At 44.8% G+C, this 21,280-nt stretch overlaps 1 protein-coding gene across 2 annotated transcripts in view; it reads right to left on the bottom strand.

The window, feature by feature from the left end:
• pdgfra (platelet derived growth factor receptor alpha) overlaps window positions 1–10,728 on the bottom strand; it is a 57,121-nt gene extending 46,393 nt beyond the window's left edge. Inside the window, exon 1 of one of the 2 annotated variants that reach the window (XM_033028494.1) lies at window positions 10,091–10,728. The gene's annotated coding sequence lies outside the window, so the exon portion shown is untranslated. Of the gene's footprint in view, window positions 1–9,320; window positions 10,067–10,090 lie in introns of those variants that run through there. The other variant, XM_033028501.1, reaches the window with a different exon arrangement.
• Window positions 10,729–21,280: the final 10,552 nt, after the last annotated feature.

Raw genomic sequence — 21,280 nt, 5'->3', positions numbered from 1 at the left:
CTCATCTACTGGAATTTGCTTTAGTTACTCTTGGAATGACTATTGGCGATTTCCCGCCACAAGGAACTAGCAGCTCTTACATTCCAACTAATGTGATGCCTCAACAACATTAGTTGTGTGCAAGAACAGATGTGGAGCTAATGTCTGGGTAAAGGTGCAATAGGGGATGTTGAGGGGAAAGAAACGGAGAGTGAATACAAATATCTGTGTCCATGTCAAGCCGAATACAAATATTTACATTTTAGAATTAACCCATGAAATGATCAGTCACAAATCTTCAAATATATGCATTTAAAAGATAAAAGCGAGAACTGCATTACATCACTCCTTCTATACATCATGTGACTAAGTTCTGTACTGTCCACAACCTATTTTTAAAGTACTGCAGGAACTTGAACACAGAACCTATAATGAATTGATATTTAATTTCAGTAAAATTGACTGTGGAATAAACCTTGGCCAATACACCAGAGGCAACTACGTTCTTCAAAAAAGCCAATTTTATATTCATTTTATATCCATTTTATATCTTTTTATATCGACCTGAGAGCTTAATTTAATAAATCATTCAAAAGGTGACACCTCAGACAGTGTAGTACTCCTGGAATGTAACTCTAGAATGCCCACCCAAAGTGCCAGAGTGTCGTCTTGGTTTTTTTTTGTGTGGTTAAATCTCTGGATGTTAACAAAACATTCATTTTTTACAGAAATTAGAAACATTATGCATAAACATTCACTGTTCTTAGACTCCCTGAACAGGCCCATTCACTTGGTTATTTTATTTGATTTACATTTACTAAAGTAAATAGTAATTTATGAGCAGAAAGAGTAGGTACATGTATGGACTGAAGGTGTGTTTGATAAGAAGGGAGAGGATATAAAATAAGTACAATTTTCAAACAAAGATCAGCATAAGCATTTCACTTAATTGAATGAATAAATGATGCATATTCAGCAGAAACATCAAGCTTTTAGAATCAATACTTCCTATTAAATGATACCCATTGCATTACACAAAACAGCATTCTATATTTATTCATTTTAGACTTTAGACGGGAGATACTGTGCGGGAACAGACCCTTCAGCCTAACGAGTCTGTGCCGTCCAGCGGTCACCCCATACACTAGCACTATCCTACTAGTCAGGATCGAACGCTATAGGGCAGCAACTCGACCACTGCGCCACTCAGCCACCCCATATCTGTGGATGATGGCATTACTGGCGAGACCAACATTTCATGCCCAATTCTTACTGCCCTTGTGAAGGTGGTGGAGAATGTCCTTCTTGAAATGCTGTGCTCTTCTGGTGAAGGTACTGGCCTCCTGCAGTTTTGTTGGGAGGAAATTCCAGGATTTGGATCCAGTGAGAATGAAAGACTGGCCATATGTTTCCCAGTGCAATTTCCAGCCTTCTCCCAAGACTGCTTCACCTCTTGGGCTGTGAAGCCCATTATTGCAAAAATGGGCAGAAATCTCTTTTAAACCATGGGGAAGGGGGGGGGGACACAATGAGGCCTGACATCTAGGACAGGGGTCGGCAACCTATGGCCCACGGGCTGGATCCGGCCCTTAACCCGAAATCATCCGGCCAGCAGGCGTATTTTTCTTCAATTAGTTTTCGCGACCTGGGAACTGCAGCCAGTCCCGGGGCACGCAGGCGACTTGGGAACTGCAGCCAGACATGGGGCAAGCGAGCTGACCTGGGAATTGCAGCCAGTCCCGGGGCACGCAGGCGACCTGGGCGCTACATCCAGACATGGGGCAAGCGAGCTGACCTGGGAATTGCAGCCAGTCCCGGGGCATGCAGGCGACTTGGGAACTGCAGCCAGACATGGGGCAAGCGAGCCGACCTGGGAACTGCAGCCATTCCCGGGACACGCAGGTGACCTGGGCACTACAGCCAGACCTGCCAGCCGACCTGGACGCTACAGCCAGTCCCAGGGGTTTTTGCTGCAACATGTTTCACAAAACATGGGGGAGATTGTCCCTCACCTCTCAAAACATGGTTCCCCACCCCTCCCCCCACTCCCAGGATTTCTGCCCATGGTCATCCATCAGTGAAAATTCTTCAGTGATCAGCCATGATCACATTGAATGGCGGTGCTGGCTCGAAGGGCCCAATGGCCTACTTCTGCACCTATTGTCTATTGTCTATTCAGTCAATAAACTATTGCATCTGTGCAACTAAAAGAAGCGACTTAATTGATGAGAATTTGTTGTTTCCGATGAATTGATCAGTAGAAACCCTGTGAAAGGTGAATCAATCAGCCCCTAATTGTAGAAGATCATTGTAATATGGAGTATCCTGTTTCACAAAACTTGGGTTCAATTGCAGACCATAGGTGTTCCAGGAACACGGCTTCACCTAGTGCTTCAGCACAAGCATTCCAAATCAGTTCCTCCCCACACTCTCCACTAATCCTGAGAGATCAACAGTCATATTTCTGCCACATAATGCAATTTGTAACAAATGCAAATGGGAGGATGAGCAACCAAAAGCCAGCTGAGGATTTATGGATCACACACCGGGTTTCACCAAGCTTAGTCCTTGTGACATTTCAGTATGTGATCATTTTCACTGGAGGGCTTCTCAGTCCTATGATGAATCATGGTATTGCACGTAGAGCTCACAAGACATCTCCTCTTGGGATGATGTTGGGTTGACAGCCATGCTTGCTGGGGAGATAACTTCCCACTAAATACTCCCAGAAAGATATCAAATGGAAGGCACAGCAGTAAAAAAAGGAATAGAACATGTGATACGTGTTACAATGTTTGTACTTTAGTGTTTTGTTCCGGTAATACACTACAAAGCAATTACAACTAGATTTATATTGCATCTTTAATGCTAGAAAATATACCAAGATGCATTAAAAGAGCACTTGGTCGGAAGTTGCTTTTAAGGAGCTTATTTCTGTGATTTTGTTGAGCATTTCTTGCAAATGTGATTTCTGGATATAGGGCTATTATTGATTTTTTTTTTAAACAACACCATTTTGTGTTCAGGGAGTTGACAAGATGAAATGTGCTAATACTTGCCTGTGGTGAAAACTTCTTCCAATTTCCTCTGGCCTGTATTTCCAGTAAAATAGGAATGCTTTAATCCATTTCCCAGTTCACTAAAAACACTGACAAATTATCTCCTCCTGAGGTGTTAAAGAGATTGGAATTACATCTCATTCTCTTTCCTGATTACCGGCTGGAACTGTTCACCCTCCCCTTCCCCCTTCAACAAAATACAATTCTGCATACTTGTGCACGCATCCAACTTGGCAAATGTTCAGAGTCATAAACTCATCTGTAATCATTTAACAGATGATCTATGAATGGAAAGAAAGTCTCTGTTCATTCAAAACCTACTTCAGCTGGCAACACACGGGCTCTCAGAGAAGCCCCTGTGAGGAAGTCAAAACACAACCAGTGTCCTGAAGGAAGGTACACAAAATTGCTGGAGGAACTCAGCGGGTGCAGCAGCATCTATGGAGCGAAGGAAATAGGCGACGTTTCGGGCCGAAACCCTTCTTCAGACGCCGTCTTGGCCTCGAGGAGCGACTAAAATTCGATACCAGTGTCCTGAAGGTATAAGTGTGCATCTTCTACAACACAACATCCTTCATCTCACTCTGACCTGAAAGCATTGTGATCTGTCTAAACTGCTCTCTCATCGATTAGAATCTGAGGTAGGTAAACCCGCCTGTACAGAATTAAAATCGAGGTTACAAATGGAGACGCAATTTGTTTCAGGCTGAAAATGGGTCCCAACCTGAAATGTTGTCTCCATTGATGCTGCCTGACCTACTGAGTTACTCCAGCACTTTGTGCTTTTACAAATGGAGACTGGTTTCATCTTAAAGCACATCTCGGTTCATGATGAAAACTAAAATCCTAGTATTTTTGAAGCAGTAACAGTCTAACAGATCAAAGCCAAGCAAGGCATGAGAATACATGTGATGTGCCAAAGAAATTTAGCATATGCCAAAAACATTGCATACGCTTGCTAATCAAATCTCAATTGTTCAATACATTTGTTTTACCCAGTCCATTAATGATCACCAGGGAGGACAGGAAAGAAGGGTGGATGTTGATTTATTAACCCTAAATGATTAGGGAGAGTGTAAAATAGGTTTACCAGAATGCTGCTTGGATTAGATGGTATTAACTTTAAGGAGAGGTTGGACAAACTTAGATTGGTTTCGCTGGAGTGTCAGAAGCTGAGGGGAGACCTGATAGATGCATATAAACTTATGAGAGGCATAGACAGAGTAGACAGTCAGAACCTTGTGCCCTGGGTGAAAATGTCAACAACTAGAAGGCAAAGCTTTAAGGTTAAAGGGATAAACTTTCAAGGAGTGGTGAGGGGCAAGTTTTATTTACACAGAGAGTGGTGGATGCCTGGAGCACGCTGCCGAGGTGGTGGGGAAGTGACTCAAGAGGTTTGCGGATAGGCACATGGGTATGCAGGGAATGAAGGGATATGAATTGGTTCAGATATGGCATCATGTTTGGCGAGGACATTGTGGGTGGAATAATAATAATAATAATAATAATAATATCTTTTATTGTCATTGCACGTCAGTGCAACGAGATTTAGTGTGCAGCTCCACTGATGTACAAGAAAGGTAAATAAATACAATACAATACAAGCCGGTGAAGAAGGGCCATTTATGAACTGTATTCCTCTATGTTCTATGTTGATGGATCGTTTGTTGGAAGAATTCTAAATTTGGAATCATCTCACATAATTGCACATTGACTCATTTAAAATTATTGTTTTTTTTTAAATCTTAGGAAGGTTCAGCAACTCCAATGCCCAGGAATGAAGGAGTTTACAAAAAGTGGTCAATGCTGCCCAGTCCATCATGGGTGCTGACCTTCCCACCATCGAAGGGATCAACAGGAGGCACTGCCTCAAAAAGGCAGCCAGCGTCATCAAGGACCCCCACCTCCCTGGCCACACACTCATTTCACTCCTGCCATTGAAAAGAAGGCACAGGAGCCTGAAAACTGTAAGTCCACGTTCAGGAACAGCTTCTTCCCAACAACCATCAGGCTATTGAATACTACAAACTGCAGCTCTACTCTGAACTACAACCTGCCTTGATTGCACTGTAGACTTTTAGCATTGATTTGTTTTTCTTTTCTATTATATTGTACTTTTTATTTATTGAACTTATTTTTATGTTCGTTTATTACATTATCTATGGAATGCTGTGCTACTTCATAAAATAATGTAATTGTTCTGTTTCGATACATATGCCAATGGAACATCCTTGACTCTGGGCCTGATGTTTGAGCTTGGCTGGAAAAGCCGGTGAAGAAGGGTCTCGACCCGAAACGTCACCCATTCCTCTATCCAGAGATGCTGCCTGTCCCACTGAGTTACTCCAGCTTTTTGTATCTATCTAAGGGTTAATAATGCATCGACTTGTACTGCGAGAGACAATCCACAAGGTGGAGCTGTGTCTCCACCGATCAACAACTTGCTGCCTGGAGTTGCCTGGATATTAACATGCACACCTAACATGCACTCCATCATTTAGACTAGCAGTGAACTCACAAAACTCCGCTACACAGACACAACATCCGCATCCAGCTTTATATTTTGCAGCATGTATTTACTTTTATTGCATTGATTATGTACTGTTTCCAACTGTAGTTGTACTACATGTATTTTTTAAACGTGGAGACAACTCGAACGTGAAGTTATTCAAATAAATCTAAATCTAAGTAACTGATTCGGGAAGGAAAACTAAACAAAAACAAAAAAATCTACCTTAGCATTGCATTTATATTAGAACATTAAAAGATCAACCAAGTAAATTAATGTTGTATTTTAATTAATAGTGAATAGTATGTCATTTTCGCATGTTTACTAAATTTGCTTTAACTTTTTCAAACGAAATAAACAGACAAAACGATATTCTTCATTGTAATTCTATTTAACAGAAGATTTAGGGCGCGAAATGTTTGGAGCAGAGGCTAATCCTTTCCTGGAACTGGGAATGCGTGGAAAACGGGCTGTTTCGGTGATTTACCTGCCGCTGATACAGAACCCCCGCCTAAACAACAAAAGCTGTAAACATTTATTTCTGAGAAAGCGAGTAATGTTAATTACGGCGAGTGAGTTCTGGGCTAAATTTAAATCAGACGCCACTATCTAAACTTTCCCAGGATTTGAATCCTGCAATTTAGTTTTGATGCAATAAGTATTTAGCCATTTTAAAATGCAGGCTTACAGGGCAAATATAATGGCTATTTTAATTTAACGATATACTGTGCTCGTTAAATGAAGGTTATGTTAGACTCGAAGAAATGTTTAAAACTGTAAACATGTAATAAGCATTTTTTGTCTATGAGCGCTGTTTTCCTTTTGGAGAACTTGGCGCAATTGAGATACCTGGATTGTTTTGTCAAATACTGATACAATGAAGCTGTTAAATTCTCCAACATCCTTTCAACTTCTATTCAATCTGATGAAAGTCCATAGTATTCGGGAATCCCACGTTTTGGGTGGTGTAAACGCAAGTACAGGGGCACATCCAAAGCGGGTGTTCCTGTTACTGTGCAGGCAATGTCACCCCAATAAACCAGCTACAGCCACAACGCTGCAGCTAGTTTTGATGATTATTTTCTACGGCATTGTTGGCCTTGTTTTCTACGGCATTGTTATTCCCAAATGCAACGAATCTCCAATGCATTTAGAAATACCCAGAGAGTGTTTGTGATAAAATGTTCGGAGAATAAAACGAAGACACGGGGAACCCCAGATGATGGAATCTAGAACAAAACACAAAGCGCTGGAGTAACTCAGCAGGTCAGGCAGCGGCAGTCTGAGGAAGGGTTCCGCCCCTAACGTCGCCTATCCATTTCCTCCACAGATGCTGCCTGGCCGTTTGAGTTACTCCAACACTTTGTGTTTTGGCGGAGAGCAAACATCAATCTTCCAATGCAAGCTGGAGTAAAATCGGGCAAAACTAAAATAACTGCGAATCAACTGGGTCGACTGCGTTGCTCCGCGAATTGCCACTTTCTGGAAACTGGTTATTGCCCTTTATAGTAAGTGAGTAGAGAACAAGAGGGCTGTTGCAACAATATAAATACTTATGCTGTGGTGAACCATGAGTGGAATTCTACCCAGATCGTGTAGGGGGCGCCATTGTTCCCGTCTCGCACTCACATTTGTACAAATTTCTATTCGATCTCCCGATGCTCAGTTCCATCAATAATTCGATCCGAATTAGTGACAACAAAACTCAAAGTGCTTTGTTTTCGTTTACTCGCCGTCCGCACAATTTTCTAACCTATTTCTGTAACGTTTTTCCAAATACTCACATGAGTTGATAAATCACTCATATATTTTTATCTATTCGTATTCGTTTCAAAGTTAGTGCGTTTTGAAAAAGCAAAATTATTTTGTAAACACTTTAATGTTATCCATGCCACAAATAGGTGCAACTACCCAGCCTTGTACGGACAATGCTACTCAGTTATAGCTTTAGTCAAAACACAACCCGCTGGTGGAGCCCAGCAGGTCACACAGCAGCATCTGTGGGGAGAGTGGACCAGCGACGTTTCAGGTCGGGACCCTTCTTCAGTCTGGGGAAGGGTCCTGACCCGAAAGGTCGTCTATCCATTTCACTCTCCAGATGCTGCCTGGCCTGCTGAGTTCCTCTAGAACTTTGTGTTTTGCTCAAAATTCCAGCATCTGCACCGTCTTGGTTCTCCGTAGCTTTAGTCATTTCAACCACGTATGTATGAGATAGGGTTTATGATTCGAACCCCAATAATTGATCACATTTATTTGTCTCTCGACTACAAAAGATTGGTCAATAGAAATTTCGTTTCTACGGTCAATAGGCTTTGCTCTGAGTGTGCACATGTAAGCAGCAGTTTGAAAACTTGGGTTCTGAGACTGTAAACCATTATCCTGCCTGCTGTAGTAAAAGTCAGACACATAAGTCTTAGTTATCAGACTCAGCGAACCGCTTTTAATGTTCGCCCTCTGGAGACCATCAAAAAGGGGGCAGCTGAATCCAGACTGACAGAGCCACTGTCCAAAACCGCTGGGCAAAAATCCTATTCGGCCCCTCGGAGACCGAGAGATGGGATTGGACAACGAACGCCTCTCTTGTGTAATGATGATGGGGTGTAATGAAAACCCTCCCGTGCTCATTTGAGCTGGCATCTTGCAAACGACGAGCAATGCCTCCCCCCGCTGGCGCTGGCCATCTCCCCATCGGAGAAAAGGTTTCGAGCACCGATTGCAATCTGTCCCGCTCCCCCAAATACTGCCATGAGTTAATAAAAGATTGAACTGCCTGCCCGGAATAGAACTACACAACCAGGCGATCGTCAATAACGAATATAAACGGGTTACAACAGTTTAAAACATTCGCCTCGCATTTATCAAATACAGGGATTAAACTAGGGCGAATAGAAGGGATTTCCCTGGGACAGAAATTGCTTTATCAAAAGGTTGCCTTACAGGCGCTCCATTGTACTCGACTTTACATGGCTAGAAGCAACAGCAGCAGAAGCAGCTCCTTAAAGTGCCAGCTACCGACTGAGGTCGGATGCCCACTCTCCGTGCGCTCTCTTTTATCGCCATAGCGCGCGTTAACCGTTTCGGTGCCACCCGGACAGCTGGTCCAGTCCTCCCGCTGGGTTTTGGCACTTGGGTAAAGAGCTTGAAGATAGCTTCGGGCCAAATGGTTGCGCGACCGGCCGCCCGCTGTTTCTCAATCTGCTGTGTGAAAAATCAGGCGAAATGTTGGCGTTGGGGGGTGGGGGCTGTGAGAGAATGGTTGGAGATTGTGCTGAGAAAGAAAGGTGGGGGCGTAGGGGAACTGTGAGCCCCGTGCCTTTGAGAAAAGCCCAGAACTAAAAAAAATGCAGGGAAACGTATAATAGACTACAGATGTATTACTGGGGCGTGTGTATAAGTATGTGGATCAGGGAGGATGGGGGAGGGGATGGAGAAAAAGAGAAACAGCGAGAGAAGAGAGAGGAGAGATTATAAAAAGGAATGACGGAAATAAAAAAGGAAACGTGCAAAGGAAAGAAAGGGGAAAGATAAGAGGACAGTTGAGGTGGGAACGGCTGGGAAAGACGGCGCCTCAGAGAGCAGAAAGAGGAATTATTTACTGATGGGGTCCATCATACAGAAAAGAGCCTAATGCTTAACAGAAATAGCCCAAGCTGCAGGGAAGATGTGTGAGCGCTAACAGGGAGAAGTGATGGGACTGGGGGTTGCGGGGAAACGGCAGAATGCTCCGAGATAAAGAGTCGCGCAACTAAAATAAATGACCGTTCTGTTCCTACCTCTGCCACTTTAGCGCCCGCCGAAACTCCAGCACAGCTCGCAACTCAATGCAGCTCACTTCACGGACACTCCAACAGACCTGGCACCGTTCTCCTTTCCTTCCTGTTTACGCAATTCATCCGCATGGCAAGGCTCCCGGACAATCCAAAAAATCTCTCCCTCCTCCACCCTCGATCCAGGGACAGTATAGTATTGCCAGCAAAAAAAAAAATCCTGTATCTTGTTCGAAATTCCTTAAACCCCTGACGCAGGCAACCGATGGCTTCCACATCCACCGCCAATGTGTTTGTCATTATAGGATCTGCGCACCAAAGCCATCATCGTTAGTGCTGTCCAAGTGCAATGCAACGAGCGGCGGGCTGGCGTGACACAACACCATCGGAGGGAGCAGTCCACTCACTCCCATCACACATCAGCAACACACCAAAAAAACACACTGCAGTCCTCAGACAAGTATTTTACATTCAACCTCCAGCCTCTCCAAGTCAAAGAAATTCGCACTCCCGCACAATTTTTTTTAAGCCAAAGATAACAATCTTCAGAAAATAGTCGTCCACACTAATATTAGTAGCTAAAAACTCTCGGAATAAATTCGAAACAACTCTGAAACTGACCCTGTGTGTGTGGAGTGAGAGAACGAAACAGGGAGTTAGCAATTTGCGTTCCTCTGTCACAGCTTTCGACCGTGAATTTCTTTACGAAATCGTCGAGCAGCGATAATAAAACAAGCCAGCATCGGCTTAATTAATTTACTTCACGTTCCCCTTACCTTGCGTAAAGTGGTAAATCCACAAACTCCTCTTAAAACGGGCGGCAGCATATAGGTTTAACGTTGGAGTTGTGCTCTGGCTGTTAATGGGCGCACAGAACAGCGTCTTGTAATTGATTCAATGTTGCAGTCCATCCTTCCAAAAAAACTAATCATTTGCTTTAAGTAAATAACTGTCAGGAAATGAAGCCCCTGTGGTCGCTTCAGAATAAGAGTCTCTGCTCTGCTCTCAGTCAGCGCCGGGAGTCTTGCTATAGCTTGAGATTCTGGAGGTTGCGCCTCCCCAACTCTTATCCACGCAGGGGCACAGTCACAACTAGGGCCGTCTTATTCAGAAAGTTGCCATATGTGCGTTTTGTAGAAAGTTTTGTACGGAGGAGAACCTTATTTTTGTTGTTCATCTTCCAGATCTTTGTGAACAGATTTACACATCAAGCGATTTTACGAGAACAATGTATATTCGTAATAATATTTCGAAAGAAATAATTTTAACTAGGTGCAAGAACTGGGTATTTTTAAGGGAAGGGAGGTGACTAAATGCTTTCTATTTCGTTTTTCTCTCTCTCAGCGTTTACGACCACCATAAATCTACAGGAAAAACAAGTTTTTGAAAAGCAGAACGCATTTCATAACACCATGTAATTGTGTTGCTGTGTGATAAATTGGTCGTTTTTGAGGAGTGACTCGCAGCAACTCCCGTTAGTAAAAGAAGGAGGCGCCCTTGCTCTGTCCCACTTTTCGTTTGCGATTGTACAGAAATCTCAGTTTTCGTGGATAATAAGGTTGTTCTGATTCTCGGTCCCAACCCCCTCTTTACTATTTGGGCAGAAAGCAAGCAACAGGCTTGCGGGAGATTTTGGGGGTGTTGGAGATGGGGGAGAGCTACTGAACCAGCGCAGTGTTTATACACGGGTGGTAAAGTGTGTGTCAGTCAGACTCTGCTGGAAGGAGCGGGCGGCTGCGATGGTTTGGGGTTTTTTTTGTTTGCTGAGTGATGTTTCTCATCTTGCCTCCAGCCGCTAGCTGCAGTAATATATCTTCAGCACTGTGAAGGTACAGGCGAACTATTACTTCCACATGTGTTCCAGGAAATCGTTGGGAGGCAACGCCAGGCCAGTCCGGCCAGTCTCTTGTTGGTGGCTACTCGGGAAATCCATAATACCCCAGAACAACTAGCAGACGGCACCGTGCCGGACACTTGTGCGTTTGAAATGGAAGCAAGAACATGTTATAAATAATGCACACTTCCCGAACGAGAAAGAAAAAAATGTTTTGGAAGGGAACTGCAGATGCTGGTTTACAAAAAAAAACACAAAAAAACTGGAGTAACTCAGGGGCTCGAGGTGTACCTAGTCTTTACATAAGTTTTCACCTTCCCCTGCTCGTTTTATCCCCTTTCCGCTTCCTTGGCGTTTCCCTCCTTGTCCTCGCCCACCTTCTCTTGCCTTATCCATTTGTATATTCATTTTCTGTTTATAACTACGCGCTAGGTATCATCCTTTTCATTTATATAGAAGAAACCTGGCACTGACATAAAATAAGTTCTGTTAGCCGTCTTTCCACGACAAATTCCTTAGTTTATAGGCAATCAAGAATCAAGAGTGTTTTATTGTCATATGTCCCGTTAACGCCACTGGTCCACATTGGTTAGGATTAGATGGTGGCTGCGCGACTTTGAGAAGTCGTGGAGGCTTGTTTGGGTGTGATTTGGCTGGGGAGGCGGAGTCCTGGGTACTCTGAAAGTTATTGCTGGTCCCTGGAAACAAACTGGTCGCCGACTTTGACGGGATAATGTAAACATCGAGGTCAGAGCAAACTTGAGTACAAGTGGAATGAGTGTGAGAGAGACGGGGGGAGGGGGAGGGGGAGGGTGGGGGGGGGGGGGGGGGGGGTTGGAGTGGCGAAGGCGCATTTGATACCGAACTGACTGGTTAACACCAAAACGATTGCACAATACTTGGCTATCCGTTCACGCAGACCGTGGCCGTCAGTGCATTGGCCCTTTGGTTTGTCTAGAATAGATTGGAAGTATGCCTCGCCCAAAGACCGGGGTAGACTTGATGGGCCGAATGGCCTAATTCTGCTCCTATCGCTTCTGAATTTATGAATTTATGGCCAGGCCATCGCTGCGACTGACCAATGAGCCTGGCTGGATGGTCTCTCTTCACCGGCACACAGGCTACCCCAGTTCTACATGGTCGGGTCAGAGTGTCTTGGATCATCTAGCTTCAACATCCCAGCTAAACGCGGTATCCCTCAATGAACTCAGCGCCTAATTAAACCAACACAGTTGACACCAGCTACCCCATTCTAACCCCCTCCGCCATTGTACAGTTGGAGGGGATGGAGACGAGAGCCGGCAGGTTTGGGTTTGGGTAATCCATTGGCTCCATGGTTTGGTCCGGTTACATCCCTGTGCCTTGAGCGCAGGTGGAACACTAGTTGCTGCTGGAAGGTGGCACAGCGGTAGAGTTGCGCGGTACAGCGCAACTTTTGCTGCGCCAGAGACCCAGGTTGGATTCTGACTACGGGTGCTGTCTGTCTGGCGCCTGTACCTTCTCCCCGTGACCTTGTGGGTTTCCCCCTGGTGCTCCGGTTTCCTCCCACACTCCAAAGACGTACAGGTTTGTAGGTTAATTGCCTTCTGAAAAGGTTCCTAGTAGTTAGGATAGCTACAGGGGTCGCCGATCAGCGTAGATTCGGTGGGCCGAAGGGCCCGTTTCCACGCCGTATCATTAAACCAAACTAATTCACGAACAACTATCGTTCATCTCGGTGCTTCTGTGAACGAGTCTCTTCGTTCATAAACAACGTTCCGGGGGGGGGGGGGGGGGGGGGGGTTGAGGGACATCCGGCATTAACGTGCATGCGACCAGTCTACATTTATGCACAGCCGAGATAGGACGTACATATGCAACGTTACTCTTTACACAAACACATATCAGAATAATCCGATCAGGATCTGGAGAAGGCGACAACTCACTTGCAGATTACTCTCATGTTAGTTTATTCCAACCTCGAGATTGGAAATCCAACCATTGCGGTTCGATGCAGGTGCAGGTTGGGATAAAACTAAAGACTCTTTTTCATGAATAAATTCACGATTTGCTCCAACATTTCGCAGTCCAGAATCCAGCAATTATTTAGATTGTCGTTTCCGTTTGTTTTGTGACCTTACTCAAAATGAATGCTTTGATGTACATTCTAAACAAGCAAAAACTGTTCCAAACAACAGTGTCACCAAGCGGAAATCAAAGCATCGCCCTGTTTATGATCATGCAGTTGATGAAGCTCCAGTACATCCCCGGGACGGCTGCCAGCGAGCGCTGCCTGTCACTCTCTGGAGATCGAGCATTGACCCCCAACTCCCCTTAGCGCATTCAACTGCAATTACCAGTCTCGTTCGCAGAGTCTCTGTTCCGCGCTCATTAACAAACATTTACCATAAAAAAGTTCCCTTGTGTGAGAATTTATTTGCGGATCTGGGAATGTGACAAGAGGAAGGGACGAAGTGGACAGAACCAGCCCTCTGCCTGGAACGCAATCACCTCTCACTTTGTAGCTAATCTGCTTCATTTAATGCAGCGAGAGCAGACTAACTCCCCGTTTGATTGCCTTGGAGTCAGGGGAGTAATGGAGGGGTGAATATTACTGAAACTGCTGTCGCTCGGTGGGATGTCGTTTGTAAATCCCAAACATTTAAATCTCTCCGCGTCTTTTGCCCGACGCGGATTGTTAAATCGGACCAGCTGGGCCCTCATCTTGCTGGGGATGATCTGCCGGGAAAAGGCAATTAAATAAACTGCCCGGCGACCTAAGTGGAATCTGTGTGGTCCTAATGGGCAGGAGGGTAAAAAAATGCCTCCAAATTGACAGGTCTGTTTGTTTATTTGTTTCTTATCAGGCCGTGCGTCTGATAGAAAGCGTTAAAATGCTCACCATATGTGTCCCCCGATGGTTTATTGAAGACCTCTAGTCCCTACAGTGCCAACTCCTTGACCATATGTCACACAGTGCTGGGACTCAAAGTAACCCATCGAAATGATACGAGTTTTTTGTATTAATCCCAATATGAGATGAATATTGAGTGAATTGTTCGCCACCTCTACAAAAACATTGGATATGTTCAGAATCAGCACTAATAGAATCCAGACTTTGGCTTTACCACAACCCCACGCAGTGAGCGCTATTCGTCTCAAGATAACTATTACTCTGTTCACTGTGAGTGATAGCTAAGGCTCGTTGTTCCTTTGGGTGGGAGGGGATGTCTATATTAATTTTTGCGTGATTTTTAAATTTAATCGATTTGGGATTAGTAGGTTCGTGTGAGCAGTTACTGCCAGCGCCTTCCACGAATTCGCCGCAAATGTAAACTTGCTGTGGCGTTTGATCTCATCTTTGGGACCAAGGTTTTACTGATTGATTCTCAAGCACGCTTCACCCGTGTAGCAAAGAGTACTAGCGACTTCAGCGTGCCAGCTTAGTTTCATGACTTTAAACCTTCATGCTTGTTTTGGAGATCAGATGATTTGTTAGGTCGCGGGTGCTGAAATTAAATAAAGACACAGAGTGATGGAGTAACTCGGTGAGTCAGGCAGCAGGTCTGAAGAAGGGTCCCGACCCGAAACGTCACCCATCCTTTTCCTCCAGAGATCATCATAGAAATTAGGTGCAGGAGTAGGCCATTCGGCCCTTCGAGCCTGCACCGCCATTCAATATGATCAACAAGATGCTGCCTGGACCGCTGAGTACTTTGTGCCTGACGTCGGGACATGCCAAACATCTGTAGTTCATTTCTACACATCTCTGGATAGGTGACGTTTTGGGTCGGGGCCCTTCTTCAGAATTCAGATGCTGCCCGACCCACTGAGTTCCTCCAGCACTCTGGTTTTTTTTTAAAATAAACAAGCATCTGCAGTTCCTCCATGCTGGCTGATATTAAATGTTGGGAGCTATTTGGACTTTAGTCCTGGTCTCGCATGGTCTTCAGGTGCATTATCCCAATCCTTTTCTCGTGGTCGGTTCTCAAGGGAGTTTGCCATCGTATCTATTTCGTCCGTTACTACGACTTTTGTTTTACTATTTATTGCGGCACATTACGTGTTTACTACATCCATTGTGCGATGTCTTTAAAGCAGGTAAGTCATATATTTGAACCAGCTCTACTTGCCGACTTTATTTCTCCGGAAACACATTTCATTGACTGAAACCCCATTCAAACTATAAGCAGGAGTGGACGTTTTGGCCCCATGCGCTCCGCCATTCAATACCATCATGGTTGATATTTTACCTCAGCGTCACTTTGGAGTGGGAGATTGTAACCTTCACGTGGTCCGACCTGTTTCAACGAATGCAATCAACCTGGCGTGCACAATCAAATAAGATCAAATAGAACAAGTTGTCCTACAACTTTAGGCTGGGCACGCCATACGCAAGAAGAAGAGATGTCACTTTCTTGTGCAAACGCGTTGTCCCTTAATTCCCTTAATATTTAAAGACATATCAATGTCTGCCTTGCATGAACTCAGCGACGAAACCTTCACAGCACTCTTGGATAAATAACTCCAACGATTCACCACCATCTGAACGAAGAAATGTGTTCTCATCGCCCGAAGACCAATTCCATACTTCGAGACCACGAATCTCGGCTCTAGAAAGTCCAACTCTGCGAAATAGCGTTTACCAAACAAGCGAGATGGGATCCCTTCTCTTAAACTCCAGATAGTACGGTCCAGTCCGCTTCATCCCTTCTCGGAGACAACCCACTCCCCCTTCCAATTCAATTTCAATTCAGTTTTATTTGTCATATGCAGGTTAGCACAGGGTCAACGGTACAATGAAATGTGTTTGACAAGACAACGGATCACCTCAGCAACAAGAATAAAATAAGATAAACATGACATTGGTAGGTAAAAAGACAATAATAAAATAATCAACATATATGATGTGAAGTGTGTTTATGAATTCAGAAGCCTGATGGCCTGATGCTAAAAACTGTTCTTAAGTCTGGTGGTACATGCAGCCATGCACCTGTATCGTCTGCCTGACTGTAACATGGAGAACAGTCTGCGTGTTGGGTGGCTATGATCCTTGATGATGCTGTGTGCCTTCCGCAGGCATCGCCTGTGGAAAATGTCCTGAATGGCCGGGAGACAGTTGCCAGTGATGTGCTGTGCCGCCTTCACCACTCTCTGTAGTGATTTGCGGCTGTGGGCAGAACAGTTCCCGCACCAGACTGTGATGCAGCCCGTCAGCAGACTGTCGATGGTGCAACTGTAGAAGTTTGGGAGGATGCTGGCGTTCATGCCAAACTTCCCCAGTCTTCTCAGGAAAAAGAGCCGCTGGCGGGCTTTCTTTGTTATTGTGTCCATGTGCTGTGTCCAAGAGAGGTCCTCAGTGATGTGCACACCGAGGAACCTGAAGCTGCTGACCCTTTCAACCTCAGCATCACCGATGTGGATGGGATGGTGTCCACTCCCCTGCTGTCTCCTGTAGTCCACGATCATCTCTTTAGTTTTGCTGACATTGAGAGAGAGGTTATTTTCCAAGCACCAGCTATTTAGTGCCCTTACCTCCTCTCTGCAGGCCGTCTCCACCTCATGAATCAATTTGGGAACCCATCCATCGTAAATGCAATTACTAATATGCTCAAGGTAGACACAAATCGCTGGAGTAACTCAGCGGGATAGACAGCATCTCCGGAGAGAAGGAATGGGTGACGTTTCAGGTCGAGACCCTTCTTCAGATTCTAATATACTCATGCTAATGCTATATGTATATATCTAAACTATTAATATACTCAGCTCCCACCCTCCACGGCCGCCAGCCGTACACACACACACACACACATTGATGATCGAAATGCTAACCGTTTTCTGTAAAATGTGGTGCATTATGTGCGAGAACATCAGAGGAAGCCACAATTGTGACCATTCAGTGTAGTGAGTTAAGAACATACCACACGTGACCTATCCAATGTTACCACGAATGGATTCGCTGCAGGTCTCTAGCGTTCACAATACTACAGTTCCTCAGTTCCATTCCTCTCCAACAGTCAAGACTTCTGTTTTGATTCATTATTCAAGCGTTTGTCGGTGGTACTTGCAGGTAGCGTTCATTTTGTTGACAGTAAACTGGTCTGCTGCACATTGATTCGATCTTTGCATCAGGATACTCCATGAGAATCCAAGTATGTGACCCCCAAATCTCCATCTAACCAGCCCACAGTCCTCGCCCAATTTCTTCCGGACCGATAGAGTACCTGGTGACCTGGTCAGAAGGTAATAAAGACACGAGGATATTGATTTTTCTAAATCAAAATACAAGGGGCTGGAGGAACTCGGCGGGTTAGGCAGCATCTCAGGGGCACATAGATAAATGACATTTCGGGTCTACACCCTTCTTCAGACCCGAGTCCCGACCCGAAACGTCGTCTATCTATGAGATACAGAAATGTTGCCTGACCCACTGAGTTACTCCAGCACTTTTTATTTAACCAGAAATAAAACCGTCAATTCTTATAGACGGTGATTTTAAGATGTGTTGCCTGTGGCGGGTCTTCAACGTTTTCCTAAACACGGCATTGTCCATTTCCCAATCGATTTATCTCGGAAATTCACCCAATCTTTGGCACAGGGTAGGTTGCACGAACATATGGCCAGCTCTTTGAGCTGTTAGGATGCCTGCCATATTGTAGTTCAATCCTGCCTCACCTCTGCTATCTGATGTGACCGCGGTTTCAGGTATACCTGGACTGGAAGTTCCTGCGCATTTACCCAGTCCTACGTTCGTTGATGCCCATCCATGTCACGAAGCGCCTCCTGAGGACACTCCTGTCGTCCCAATGGTCCAGAATATATTTTATTTCAAAAGTAAACTTTATTCACCATCAAAATACAGTATATACAAAACAAAAAGCATGCAGAATTGTAATATATTCTACTGCCTATGCATTCCAACTTGCTAGCGTCACACACAGCAGTGTTATAAACACACCTCTGCACAAAAGGTCCAGAATGAAGTGTTACTAGATACCTCAGTATATTGAAAAACAACAGACTGACTACTATTCTGAGATCCGCTCAGACTGTAAACAAACTCGAGGGTCCAAAATGATCTCTGTAGGTGAGTAGTGCTAATCAGAAGTAGATAAGAAGAGCTAGACAACAGGAAAAGGCAGAAATTTATAGATGGTGTCCAGATAACGTTAGTTAACTGAATAAACCGCGCAGATCAAACGCTCTCAAAATGACCAATGTTTGTAATAAACCTTGTACACGCCACATATTTAATGTCGGAATGAGTAGGCGAATCTAGTTTTAGTACACCCTGTTACATCATGAGCGTTTAATTTGAGCACAAGGAGAGGCATTTGATGCCGCCTGCCGTGTGTTTGCGAACGCTGTCCACAAAGCGCGGCTGGGTTAAGTGAGCAGCAACTGAAGCCGAGAGCGTCAGTAAGCGCCGATAAGACAATGGCATCGCTGACCACTGCACATTTCAAGGGGACTACAGAGGATATTCCTGCCTCCACAACAGTGACATTGTGACCTTCGCGCAAATCATTTGTCTAATCTGCAAAGTTCTAATGAAAGAATTGCGAGTGGAAGCCGACTTCTCTCAGCAGTAATGATCACAATGTCTACGAACAGTTGCATCAACTTGGCAATGGCTCATTGTCTATCGGCGGTGATTTTTACGCGAACTGAAGTAATTAATGGATTTGCACAATGGGTGAATCCATTTAGAAATTATGTTTACTCTGGCGCTTTGCGGAGTCAAATCCTTCCAGAGAATGAGATGGGGCACCAGACAGCTGCTGATAAAGAGATGTGGATTATATCCCGTTGCAGCGTTAAAGAGAAGGCGCGTCGGATTCAAAGCTCTTTATAAGTCACAAATAACAACTCTCTATATCAAAAAAAATGCTGGAGTCGTCGCATGCACTGAAGATGACCAATGTACAAATTGTATATATAACGAATTGAAATTCAGTCTTACTGAAATAGCACTGGAATAGCAATCACTGAAATAGATTGTAAGGAAAACAGAATGAATGTGCTTAGTTTTATCTCAAACCCGACATTGTATGTCAGTGTTCTTTTCGTGTTCGTACTTCTTCGTGTTGGTTTCATTGTGCTTATTCCATTCTCGTTTTTTCTTCGATCCTTAAACGCCTGACTTTCACAATTCTTGACTAATTAAACCTCCGCAGAGTCTGCCTGCCTGTCGTTGAATATGAGTTAAAATTATGAAGTTAAGCGGTCAAGGTAACACTAAGTAAACGACAGGTAAGTGCGTCGGGTCGTTGGAGCTCCGTTTACGTTGGATTCAGTTGTCCACGCTCACCCATCGCTGCAGAGCCCGCAGCTTGTTTGATTACCGCCAGCAGAGGACGCAAGAGTCCGGCTGAGGGGAGCGGCCAGCCGGCATAGTGGGGCGCTCACCATGCTGCGGGTCCAGTCCAAAAGCACCCCCAACCTTCCAAAAACAATGGAATGGCAATTTGAGCAGTAATGTTTTCCTCTCCAACAATTAAGCTATTTCATAACTATTTTGCATAGCGAGGGTGAATGATGTAAGTAACTAAACAATGTATGTAATTACTTACAATCTAAAAAGAATATATGATTCTGTTCAATTCTGGTTGTTTGTTTGTTTGTCTTTTTGCACAAAGTCCGCGAGCATTGCCACTTTTCATTTCACTGCACATCTCGTGACGAATAAACTTGACTTGACTTGACTTGACTACACGGTGTTTGGCTTAAAACTATTTTCTTACATGGCAAGGCAATACGGGGAGAAAAGATGAACAAAAGTAATACGGGGTGAAGATATGAAATGCAAAGGTAAGCTAGCCAATAATATGAGAGAGGATAGCAAGAGTTTCTTCAGTTATATAAAGAGTAAGAAAGAGGCAAGAGTGGAAGTTGGGCGGCTGTAGAATGATGCAGAAGAAGTGATGATGGGGAATAAAGAAATGGCAGAGGTTGAATACGTTATTTGCATCAGTCTTCACAGTGGAAGACTCCAGCAACGTGCCTAAAATTCAAAAGAGTCAGGGGTTGGAAGTTAGTGTAGTGGCTATTACTAGGGAAAAGGTGCTTGGGAAGCTGAAAGAGCTGAAGGTGGATAAGTCATCTGGACTGGATTGGACTGCACCCTAGGGTTCTAAAAGAGTTGACGTGGATAAGCTTTTCCCACTGAGAGTAGGGAAGATTCAAACAAGGGGACATGACTTGAGAATTAAGGGACAGAAGTTTTGGGGTAACATGAGGGGGAACTTCTTTACTCAGAGAGTGGTGGCTGTGTGGAACGAGCTTCCAGTGAAGCTGGTGGAGGCAGGTTCGTTTTTATCATTTAAAAATAAATTGGATAGTTATATGAACGGGAAAGGAATGGAGGGTTATGGTCTGAGCGCAGGTATATGGGACTAGGGGAGAATACGTGTTCGGCACAGACTAGAAGGGTCGAGATGGCCTGTTTCCGTGCTGTAATTGTTATATGGTTATATTATATGGTTATCTATCTATCTATCCATAACTAAAATTCTGATCTTGTTATCTTCCAGTTTGCGCGGTCTTTCTAATTGCGCAAAAATGATAGCGCTACGATTTTTCGCCAGTTCACTCACCGTTCTCCTGTGCTGCGAGTGCACCAAGTTTCATTCCGATCGGTTGAATGTCGTAAAAGTAAGCGAGGTTTAAAAATCTTTGCAAACTGCGCATGCGCAGATCGATCCTTTCTCCTGCCAGTCAACGCCAAACGGATTAGTCTCTTCCCCTGTCACTCCCCAGGACGGTCCATCCCTTCCTGCGCCATCGCGTCTTCACTGGAGCTGAGGATGGCTGACGGAGGTTTACAACCAGACACAATTTTCGGAGAGACCCAAAGCAGCCCAGCCCCAAGCAGCCCTGCACAGCGTCGGAGACCCCGCCCAGCCCAGCCCAGAGTCGGAGACCCAGCCCAGCCCAGAGTTGGAGATGCGATGTCGCCAAACAGAAAGTGAAGGCGAACGACTGGCGACCAGCGCCCGCTGTGAGTCCCCATCGCGCCGTCAATTTCAACCACTACCCCTCTGGTCCCCCTCGCTGGCTCAACCCCCCTCCACCATGATGCCCCCCTCTCCACATGGCTCTTCCCCCGTCTTTTCTCCGAGCTCACTCCCCCCTCCCCCCCTCCCCCCTCCGC

Source organism: Amblyraja radiata, chromosome 1 (assembly GCF_010909765.2).
Source record: "Amblyraja radiata isolate CabotCenter1 chromosome 1, sAmbRad1.1.pri, whole genome shotgun sequence".
NCBI lineage: Eukaryota > Metazoa > Chordata > Chondrichthyes > Rajiformes > Rajidae > Amblyraja > Amblyraja radiata.
Note: the sequence above shows the minus strand (reverse complement) of the source record. Positions and strands in the feature narration are given on the sequence as shown.